The sequence below is a fragment of the Helianthus annuus genome, chromosome 4 (assembly GCF_002127325.2).
Source record: "Helianthus annuus cultivar XRQ/B chromosome 4, HanXRQr2.0-SUNRISE, whole genome shotgun sequence".
In the NCBI taxonomy this organism is placed as follows: domain Eukaryota; kingdom Viridiplantae; phylum Streptophyta; class Magnoliopsida; order Asterales; family Asteraceae; genus Helianthus; species Helianthus annuus.
The window spans coordinates 13,749,478-13,761,763 of record NC_035436.2 but is presented as its reverse complement, the minus strand read 5'-3'; the positions used below and the strand labels follow the sequence as shown (position 1 = coordinate 13,761,763).

General features: G+C 38.9%; 1 pseudogene; it reads left to right on the top strand.

The window, feature by feature from the left end:
• LOC110932956 overlaps positions 1 to 12,286 on the top strand; it is a 29,492-nt pseudogene that overhangs the window by 5,641 nt on the left and 11,565 nt on the right.

Here is a 12,286-nt window from a genome sequence, read left to right as displayed (position 1 = left end):
CCATTCGCGAGCTCGCGGCTCGGCTCGGCTCGGCGCGCGTGTGGGCTTCATCCACTACTCAACCCATTTAACACTTTGGAGGCCCATAAGGGGTAATCCCTTATAAACCACTCAAGCTTCAATCACTCCACCAATGTGGGATGGAGGAAACATACCAACTTGTATGCTTCCTCTTTAATATTTCCAACACATTGAATTTTGTGTAGCAAATATAACGTATAATAGGAAAAATTCGAGCGACACCATTGTTTTTTTACGAGCGACACCATTGTCTTTTTTTACAAACGAGACCATTGTTTTGTTTCTTCTAAAAGAATTACATAATAAACAAATTTATATTTCAAAAATTAAACCCAGTTACTTGAATTTAATTAGTATACTTTAAATCATTGAAAGTCCATGCTTAATTTTTATTTTTTCTAATCCAGTAAGCATTATAATCCCATGTCTAATTGGTTTTGTTTCAATTGTTTAACCTAATAAGATATTTGATGATCATTTGAATGATACGTGCACTAGTTTGTTATAATGAAAAAGAGGTTTTTTTTTTTTTTTTTTTTTTTTTTTTTTTTTTTGCAAGTTGGCATTGAAACATTATGAATCGTTTCCAAAACATGAAAATGCGTACAGAGCAACTATAAAATGCATTTTTTATATATTTGAAATGACTTTGTAATTTTATTATGTGTTTTTATTCAATGAAATTGTACTTCTACTATGATATTTGCTTTTATTATGTGATTTGACCCGACTAGATCCGAACCGATCCAAAAAGTTCGACTCCGGGTTGCTATAAAACGGAGTATCCGTAAAAAATGACACCATAAGAAAAAATTTCTAGCTCCGCCACTGCCGGTTTCGTACTTTCGTTACCCGATTCCCCCTGGCCAACGGACTTCTCATATACCATCCCCTGACTTACACACCACTTTGCCGAATAGTCCCCCAATTTCATCATATACCATATTATCTCGCATCTGTATCAGAACATCCATAATTTTAACCCATGCAAGTCGGTCGAAGTCAAGCATTTGGCCTTCCCCCAATACCACCGAGTTAAACACTACACCACACAACTCCCCCCTTGCCATGAATTCAAGAGCCGTGCTTTTATCTTTGAAGACCACTATGAACTTTAGACCACCAATATCACTGACGGGGATACTCACCTTTTTCTAACATTGGTTTTATTTCATCCGCCTCCTTTACCCCTTTAACTGTCATCATAACCGACCGCATCATACAATGATCCGGGTACAGGTTGTCTCGCTGCTGGAGATGGATAACCTTCCATGAGGATGCCTCCTTCTTTCCAACCAATGCTTCGCTGTACAGTACACCATCCCCCTTTCGACGAACCGGAACATATATGGGTGGTGGCTTATATTGATTCTGGTATTGCATCGCCTGTTTTTGTTGCATCTGCTGAACGAGCCCGCTTGCTACTTGTTGGTTTGTAAATCCCTGATGGTTTCTGTCATACTTTGCTAGTGAAACATTTAATCGTATCTTCACCGTATTCATGCCTCGCAACACCTCCATCACATCCGTGACCCCTTCATATCTGATAAAGCCAAAGTAGTTCCCCATCGAATCTCTTTTCTTTGCCACATACGCGTCTTTCACCACTCCAAAAGGCTGAAAAGCTCTACCTAGCATCGTGTTTGAGACCCCATCTGGTAGATTGGTAACATAGAAGGTTGTTTGTTGCAGTCCCCTCCTATCTTTCCAATAAGTCACGTCCGTCCATTGCTCTTCTCTCCCCTTCCTCTCCCCATAATAAACTCGTTAGTAGGTATGTTATTATATCTTACACTTTGTATATTATAGACCTGAAAAGTAACTTTTCATGTGGGTTCTTGAGCAAGCTAATTAAACCTTATATATAATTTACAGGCACGAGGCCAAAGTCATCAAGTTAATTGTTCAGCATATTTCACTTGAGTTGCGGTCAATCAATGTGAACCTTGATGATAAATTAGTAGGCATGGAACCCCGGCTACAGGACCTTGAGGAGTCTTTAGATATAGCGTCCAACGAGGTTCGCATGATAGGGATCAAAGGGATGGGAGGTGCTGGTAAGACAACACTAGCCAGAGCGGTGTTTGATAGAATATCGGTTCACTTTGAAGCTAAAAGCTTTGTTGAGAATGTCAGAGAAGTTTCAAAGGCGTCATTGTCCGGTTTGTTGCAACAAAAGATCCTTTCAGAACTGCTAAATGGTCAAGGAAACAACGTAGGTAGTGTCCATGAAGGGACAAAGATGTTGAAAACAAAGCTGTGTAGTAAAAAGGTTCTTTTGGTTTTAGATGATGTGGATCTTCAAGAGCAACTTGAGTCATTAGCTGGTGACCTTAGTTGGTTCAAGCCTGGAAGTAGAATTATCATTACAACAAGAGATGAGCACGTGTTGACAGCACATAGAGTGAAATGGATTCGTGATGTCACTCTATGTAGGTCCGTGTTTCGGGATCCAATCCGTGATTTTTATGATAATGTTCATAGATGGAAGAGATAAAGAGATGATAAACAAACAACTTTTGTATTAATCCGGTAGTAAACATTACAAGTCGGCCCGATTACATGGAAACCGAACTAATACCAAAGAAGTATACATCCAGGGAGAAATCAAGTGGTGATTTCTCCCGGTGAGGACTCAAACCTCCATTCACTCTCTAGCACACACTTGTGCTCTCACTCTTGTGTTTTACAAGACAAGGTGTTGGTACTTATACCCAAACACAGGCTGCAGGTCGAAGGATCAGACTGACTGGTCGAAACATCATCCTTCGATCAGACAGTCTTCGAAAGATACACACATGCCTCGAAGGATCACATATCCTTCGAGGTCCATCCTTCGATGGATATCTTTCGAGCTCATCGAAGGATATCAACAATCCTTCGATGCCTTATCCTTCGATACCAACATTAACAACCATAACTTATCTTGCAACAACACACGGTCAACCGAATAACCCTCTCGTTTGACCACTTCAAACGAGCGGGTCTATACATGTTCGATAGACCGTTTCACTAACTATTACAATTTCAGCGTAAAATAATAACTAATCTATTCGACAAGCATCGGACACAAAATCTGCATCAACAAATTCCCCCTTGTCCGTTGCTGTCGAATGCTGAAAATGCAACTGCAATCGATCTTCAGTCAAGTATTCAGCTTCTCTGTGTTAACAAATTCCCCCTTGACCGATGATCCAGGTAAGTAGTATCTTGATGCTCATTGTAAAATATTTCCCCCTCAGAGTGCGCGCTTCCGTGTTGAGTGTTGTGCAATTTCCTCAAAGGACTCAATTGACCGATCTTCCGCTGATCTTCCAATACTCCAACCGGCATTTGATAAGGGTTCCATTCTTTAACAACTGCATCAAGTCTTGATCTTCAAGCATACTACCTTGATAGAGATTTCTGGTGAACTGTCTTCTGTAAACCGTCTTTGTGGAATCGACCAAGTAATGCACTTTAATCTTCAGCATCAACACTCAGGAAAGTCAGCTAGACCAAGTGTATCCCTTGCAAGCTCAACCAAACGGCACGCTTAGTTGAACTACATCCAGATCTCATTGTCTCGCCTTTGTGAAGTCGACCACGTAATGCACTACGAATCTTCAGCATCAGTACTCAGGAAGTCAGCTTGACCAAGTACATCGTTTGCAAACTCAACGAATTGAGTTACCCCCAGATCCCTGTAAAATCCCAAAGAAACATCAAACCCAAAACCGAATCCTGCAGGTCTTCAGCCTTGAACTATCAACTTCCATAAAGATTCCCCCAGGTCTTCAGTAAACAGCGCTTTGAAACAACTGTCGACTTTAGATACCTGTATGTTTCCGTGCAAAACCCTTCACGCTGGCTGGAGAATTAATTAAAATCCTCAAATATGTGTCTGTGCAAAACATTCCACTCCGAACCGCTTGTATCACCAGAAAAACCACAAACTCTACCACCTGTGATTGCGTTTAGAAATTTACCGAAGAAATTCAACAAATGAAAATTTTTATCCCCCCATTTCTTTGGTAAAATCTCTAAACCTTAACAGATTCTTTCCACTTCAAAGAAACTGTCGTCAAATGTTCACCAATTCCCTCCACTGAGCGGAACTGTCATCAATCTTCATTGAATGTTCTCGGTTCCGAAAATTCACGAACATGACTTTCTTCTTTGCATAATCTAGTTGAATAAGAACGTCCCCTGGTACCCCGTAGGATCTGAATTGTATCCCTCCAAAGAATTTGTGAACTCGTTAGGACCGGTATTGACATTCTAGGTTCATTCATTCGTTACCAAATGCGAGAATATGACAATAAACAAAAAGATTTCTTCGTTGCATATTCTAGTTGATAAAGAAATTTCGCCTAGTACCCCGTAGGATCCGACTTGTATCCCTCCAAAGACTTTGTGAACTCGTTAGGATCGGTATAGACGTTCCAGGTTCATACGTTCGTCTTCAAATGCGAGAATATGACAATAAACAAAATCCTTTCGAACATTTCCGAATAACCGGTAACAATCATAAATACTGATGTGCGGAAGCGAACATACCGTGTTGTTTTTGGCCCATAATAGTCGCGTTACCATTTTTGTCATTGCATCGGTAACCGTGACTACCCCACAATTTTCAAACATCAAGTTTTCATCATCTCTTGTTTTCATCATGCTGCATCACCCCGCGCGCTCCCAAATTCATACGAGTTTTGACGTTGACATTTAGAAGCGCGGTTCAAGTCAACTCCGCAAATACCCGACCCCACTCTGCATCAAAAACCTTTGTTCCAATGGATTTTTTTTTTTTTTTTTTTTTTTTTTTTTTTATAACAAAATATAACTTTAGGCGCTAGATTTTCACATAGATACACTTTGTGTCGACGCGACTCGGCTCGGTTCGACTCGGTTTCGACACGGTTATGTCTGGCTCAAGTCCGACGTCACGACATTCCTCCGTCGTGCGTCCCAGAGTTCGACACGCGAAGCACGGAGCGCCACAAACCCATTCCCGTTTACACATCATCATGACATCATCATGATGATGTCATGATGATGTCATAACATTGACTAAAAGGAAGTTGTTAATCAACACGTGATCTGGGCCGAGAACACTAACAAATATCTTTTTTTTTTTAATTGATAACTGTAGCAGCAGCCGTTCTCTCTCACTTCGAAAGTCAACAACCATCAAATTAAGATCATCACCGCCCATGTGACCAATAAAGTTTGTTGTTTATTGTTTGGGTTTACTGCCCAAGGCACCGCCCAAAAGGGCCAATAACATTTGATTGATTTTTGTTGGTGTGCACCGCCATATGCTTCAATTAACAAAAACAACCTCCTGTGACAGATGTTTCCACAACCGAAGGATATCCTTCGAGGTTGTTGGAATGATTATCCTTCGAAATTGTTGGGGGTTTCGAGCACAGATCTTTCGGTCTCGAAAGATGATCCACAGATCAGTTTCTGTCTTTCGAACAGATATGATCTTTCGAGGTTGTGAGATAATCCTTCGAGAAAAGAATCTTTCGAAAGTTGTGAAATTGACTTTTCTGGCACATGTCAGATCTGGATCTGACACACATCAGCTGCTGTCATATCAGAACTGATTTTTCAAAAAGAACTTGACCCTTCGAAACAAAGAATGATCCTTCGAATCAATGAAGGATAACCCTTCGACTAAAGGACTGATCTCTCGAAAAAGCAACCTGATCTTTCGAAGTTCTTCACATCCTTCAAACTATGAAGATGTGAAGAACATCATGAACACAGACATCTGGGTAAACTTGCAGATTCAATGAAAACGTTTGTACACGAATTTTGATGAAGAAAACTTGAAGATTTAGGAGAAAAACATAAAACCCAACACTCGTTTTATCACAGATCTGAATATTCGGGTTCAGATCTGAGTTTTTCTCATTTTCACCATTTTTACATCTTGAACAAAAACCCATAAAAATCACAGATCTAGAGCACATGTGACTTAGTAAACGGTTAGTTTTACTAAATCGGGCACCATGGCTCTGATACCAATTGTAGGTCCGTGTTTCGGGATCCAATCCGTGATTTTTATGATAATGTTCATAGATGGAAGAGATAAAGAGATGATAAACAAACAACTTTTGTATTAATCCGGTAGTAAACATTACAAGTCGGCCCGATTACATGGAAACCGAACTAATACCAAAGAAGTATACATCCAGGGAGAAATCAAGTGGTGATTTCTCCCGGTGAGGACTCAAACCTCCATTCACTCTCTAGCACACACTTGTGCTCTCACTCTTGTGTTTTACAAGACAAGGTGTTGGTACTTATACCCAAACACAGGCTGCAGGTCGAAGGATCAGACTGACTGGTCGAAACATCATCCTTCGATCAGACAGTCTTCGAAAGATACACACATGCCTCGAAGGATCACATATCCTTCGAGGTCCATCCTTCGATGGATATCTTTCGAGCTCATCGAAGGATATCAACAATCCTTCGATGCCTTATCCTTCGATACCAACATTAACAACCATAACTTATCTTGCAACAACACACGGTCAACCGAATAACCCTCTCGTTTGACCACTTCAAACGAGCGGGTCTATACATGTTCGATAGACCGTTTCACTAACTATTACAATTTCAGCGTAAAATAATAACTAATCTATTCGACAAGCATCGGACACAAAATCTGCATCAACACTCTATTATCGGATGAGGAAGCGATTGGCCTCTTTTGTAAGCACGCATTTGGGAAAGATCTTCCAATTCAAGAGTATGAAAAGGAATCACTACAAGTTGTACGATATGCTGCTGGCCTTCCCTTAACAAACAAAGTTTTGGGTTCATTTTTGTGTGGTAAAGACAAGGATGAATGGAAAGACGCATTAGAAAGACTCAAAAGAATTCCGTGGAAAGAGACTCTTAACAAATTGGAATTAAGCTATGAAAGTTTGGAGGATGATTACAAGGAAATATTCCTAGATGCTGCATGCATATTGAAGGGGTGGGAGAAAAACGAAGCAATAAGTATGCTTGAAAGTTGTGGATTTCAGGCTAGAATTGGTTTAAGAGTTCTTGAGCAGAGATCTCTAATAACTTTTCATGATTATGGGTTTGGCTCTTGCTTGAGCATGCATGACCATATTGAAGAAATGGGCAAAAATATCGTACGTCGTTTGCACCTAGATGAGCCCTACAAACATAGCAGATTATGGATCCAGGAAGAAATTGAAGATGTATTGGATAATGACTTGGTAAGAATGAGGTTTACTTGTAACATAGAGATGAGATAAACACAATTTGCTTTACTTTTGACATGAACAATCTTGAATTATAGGGTTCTGAAGCGACAAGGTGTATACGTCTAAAGGTCACCCCTGATATTGTTTTGGAAGGTATTGGAAATCTGAAGAAACTCAAATGCCTTTTTGTAGATCATAGATATGAAGATCGTAATGTCCCTGTGAATATTGATGAAGTTAGTCAATACTTCCCAAATTCATTACGATACTTGAAGTGGAACTATTACCCTCATTGGTGTTTACCCAAAACCTTTCAAGCAAATAATCTTGTTGAGCTTCACATGTGTGACAGCAGAATCAAACAACTTTGGATTGGGGGAAAGGTAGGATGGTTGATTAATAATTTTAATTTATTTATTGATCAGTTATTAGTATATTACATTTTTTTTTTTGGTGTGACATCAGGTTCTTACGAAGCTCAAATCCATTATACTCAGCTCCTCAAAGGTGAGGACCCTTGACCTTGGGTTGACTCCGAATCTTGTGAGGTTAGATCTTTCATTTTGTGGTGATTTGGTAGAACTTCATGTGCCAGTTCGATGTTTAAAAAGGCTTACGTACCTAAACCTTGAGGATTGTAAGAGGTTGAAATCTGTTTTGTTTATCAAGGATTTGGAATCACTTGAGTTTCTTCATGTAAGTGGCTTACATATAAAGGAATTTAAGGATATAATCCTGTGTCACTCCAACAGTAATCTGCAAGAGCTTAGTTTTGATGACAGTGATATAGAAAACCTGCCTTCATCAATTGGAAATCTACATAAACTTGTGATGCTATCCTTCAAAAGTTGCCACAAACTCAAAAGTCTTCCAGGAAGCATCTGTAGTTTACAACATTTAAGATTTCTTAAGCTTGTATGTTGTGGCATAGAGGAATTGCCTGAGGACATTGGCCAGTTGGAGTGTTTAGAAGAGCTAGATTTATCACATTCAAAAATTAAACATCTCCCGGATAGCATTTGTAAGTTGAAACATCTTAAAACTCTCTTTCTAGGTAGTTGTAAAGTTTGTAAGTTACCAGAGGATGTTGGTCAAATAGATTCATTGAGCAAACTAGATCTAACATCAACCAAGATAAGAGATATTCCACCCAGCATCTGTAAGCTAAAGCATCTCAAATTTCTTAACCTTTCTTATTGTTCTAGTCTTGAGAAACTACCAGAGAACCTAGGAGATTTAGAAAGTTTGGATACACTAGTTCTAACATCAACCAAGATAAGAGATATTCCACCCAGCATCTGTAAGCTAAAGCATCTCAAATTTCTTAACCTTTCTTATTGTTTTAGTCTTGAGAAACTACCAGAGAACCTAGGAGATTTAGAAAGTTTGGATAGACTAGATCTAACATCAACCAAGATAAGCGATGTTCCATCCAGCATCTGTAAGCTAAAGCATCTCAAATATCTTGGCCTTTCTAATTGTTCTGGACTTGAGAAACTACCAGAGAACCTAGGAGATTTAGAAAGTTTGAATGTACTGTATCTAACATCAACCAAGATAAGAGATGTTCCACCCAGCATTTGTAAGCTAAAGCATCTCAAGGAGCTTTACCTTTCTAATTGTTCTGGACTTGAGAAACTACCAGAGAACCTAGGAGATTTAGAAAGTTTGAATGTACTGTATCTAACATCAACCAAGATAAGAGATGTTCCATCCAGCATCTGTAAGCTAAAGCATCTCAAATATCTTTACCTTTCTAATTGTTCTGGACTTGAGAAACTACCGCAGAACCTAGGAGATTTAGAAAGTTTGAATAGACTAGATCTATCATCAACCAAGATAAGAGATGTTCCACCCAGCATTTGTAAGCTAAAGCATCTCAAGGAGCTTTACCTTTCTTATTGTTCTAGTCTTGAGAAACTACCAGAGAACCTAGGAGATTTAGAAAGTTTGTATACACTAGATCTAACATCAAAAAAGATAAGAGATGTTCCATCCAGCATCTGTAAGCTAAAGCATCTCAAATATCTTGGCCTTTCTAATTGTTCTGGACTTGAGAAACTACCAGAGAACCTAGGAGATTTAGAAAGTTTGAATGTACTGTATCTAACATCAACCAAGATAAGAGATGTTCCACCCAGCATTTGTAAGCTAAAGCATCTCAAGGAGCTTTACCTTTCTAATTGTTCTGGACTTGAGAAACTACCAGAGAACCTAGGAGATTTAGAAAGTTTGTATGCACTAGATCTAATGAGTACTCCTATAAGTCATCTTCCCGATAGCATTTCATTGTTGAAAGGTCTTCGTATTATCGGATACAAAAGAAGGATTGATCCAGATGCAATTCTATTTCAAGAAGAACAACATATTACATTTGCTCCCAAAAGGAGAAGGGCCAATACTGAAGCAACAACAAGCGATGCAGGTTTTTTGTTAAAATATATAATGTTATAAACTCACTGAATAGCATATATTCTAGTGAGAGAGATATTTGAAATATATTTATGGTTTTGTAGGTGACATGGTTAAAGATGGAGGATCATTAATGAGACTTTGAAAGACTAGAGTGGGGAACAAGTGGAAGCTGGAGGGGCATATTGAAACTAGTCTTAAATCCGTGTTCAAAACATATAATAATCATTCTACTGTTGACATTTGTAGTGATTTGCAACCAGTTTTACAGCCTTCACTCGTAGTTTAGTTTTTGGTTACTTTTTTTTACACCATTGTTGTTCAAATCATTCTTCTTAGTAATCAAATTTGTGTGTTAAAACATCTACAAAACCCCAAATCTTAATGATGAATTGAAACTTCCACCACTCAGCTGACTTTTTATTATTACTACACAAAAAAATCAAAGAAGACCGCGGCTTCAATTGAGGCGGTAGACGGTCGATTTTGAAACAGGAAGTAAAGAATTAGCCGAACGGTTGTAAACAAACCGAAAGTTCAACGAACGGTTTGTGAACCGTTCGTTTATGTTTGTTTGTTAAATAAATGAACAAACATGAACAAGAAATTCCTTTCAATAAGTTAAAAACCGAACATGGATAGAGGTTGCGTTCGTTTGTTTATGTTCATGAACGTTCGATAATGTGTTTATTTGTGTCCATTCGTTTAAAGGTTTTATATGGTTATATTGAATTTTATTGGTTTTAGTTCTTAAAAACACGAAACCACAATTATATCTTACGCAACCACTAACATCCTTCATTTGACCATTTTAATTTCAGTTTGTGTTAAAACTTGACAAACTTCATAAGTTTTGTGTTAATTATGTTTATAATGATTATGGAGACTATGTTCGGATAATTTTGTTAAGTACCTATTTATTTTTGGTGGATTTTTTCTGATAAAAAAAATACATATTTTTATTTTAAAATAAATATATAACATTCGTTTGTATTCATTTATGCTCATAAACATTTGTTTGCGTTCATTTACATTGTAAGTGTTCATTAACATGTTTATTTCCTTAATGAACGAACATGAACAAGAAATCTCATTCGTTAAGCGTTCATGAACCGTTCATTCCCTAATGAACGAACACGAACTAGGCCTTGTTCGGTTTATTTACAGCCCTAGTCACACATTTGAGGTTGAAGATGGTTTAGTCGATTCACGAGAAGGTAGGTGTGATGACAATGCATTTAGGGCTTGGGTGGTTGTTAACGGTGGTTGCTGATGGGAATGACGGTGGTAGTGGTAGTTTTCTTAGGTGGCGATGGTTAGGGTTTTTGGTTGGTGGTAGCCGGTGGATGGTGAGGAGTGGTGTGGTTTCGAATTTGGGTGTAAGTTGGTAGCATAATTAGGGATGAGCACGGTACCCGTTCGGTACTGAAATACGGGAAAAGTGGGTACCGGTACCGAATATACCGATTCGGTACCGGTATTTACTGGTGCTTTACTCGTAAAAAATGGCGGAATGCTCTCGAAACCAATTCACTTGAGCGAGACAGAGGAGAGTGGAATTTCGTGTGTAAGGGTGACCTTGTGAAGATTGATGAAGTTAGTCAGTACTTACCAAATGCATTACGATACTTGAGTTGGCACCATTACCCTCATTGGTGTTTACCCAAAACCTTTCAAGCAAATAATCTTGTTGAGCTTGACATGTCTTACATCAGAATCGAACAACTTTGGGTTGGGAGAAAGGTAGGATGATTGATTAAGAATTTTAATTTATTTATTGATCAGTTATTGGTATATTACATTCTTTTTGGTGTGACATCAGGTTCTTACGAAGCTCAAATCCATTATACTCAGCTCCTCAAAGTTGAGGACCCTTGACCTTGAGTTGACTCCAAATCTTGTGACGCTAGATCTTTCATTTTGTAATGATTTGGTGGAACTTCATGTGCCAGTTGGATGTTTAAAAAGGCTTACGTACCTAAGCCTTGAGTATTGTACGAGGTTGTGTAGGTCCCTTTTCGCGGAGGATTACGAACCAACCTAAACCTTGTTATACTAACCCACTAGCGAGTGCGGAATCCAAGCTAGTAGGCAAACCGAGATGAAGCAAGTATAGAAACAAACACACAAGATTTCACCGATTAACACCACTGTATTAATACGTATGAAGGTTCCGGTTACAAGCACAATGTTTACAAACAGTTTGCAAACTCTCAAAGTGTGTGTGTGAGTTTCGGACAGAATGCTCTCAACTCTCAAAGTTTCTGTCTGTGTGCATCTATCTGTCTCACACTACACTGCATGGGTATATATATATACCCAGCACAGGTTGTCTATCCCGAAGGATCCGATAGATGGTCCGAAGGATCATCTATCGTGGACAAGTCATTCGAAGGATGAGCAGGGACCTCGAAGGATGATCCTTCGAGGTCTAACAGTCGAACCATATCTATTGACCATCTCGAAGGATCAACAGTATCCTTCGAGTCTATCCTTCGAGCCTATCCTTCGAGACAGACTAACATATTACAGCTTATTGGCCAAGTCAAACTAGGAGGATAGATGACTTGGTCAACTTACAGACTAACTTAGGACATCGTTTACATACAGACCGAATACAGACAAAGTACAGACACAAG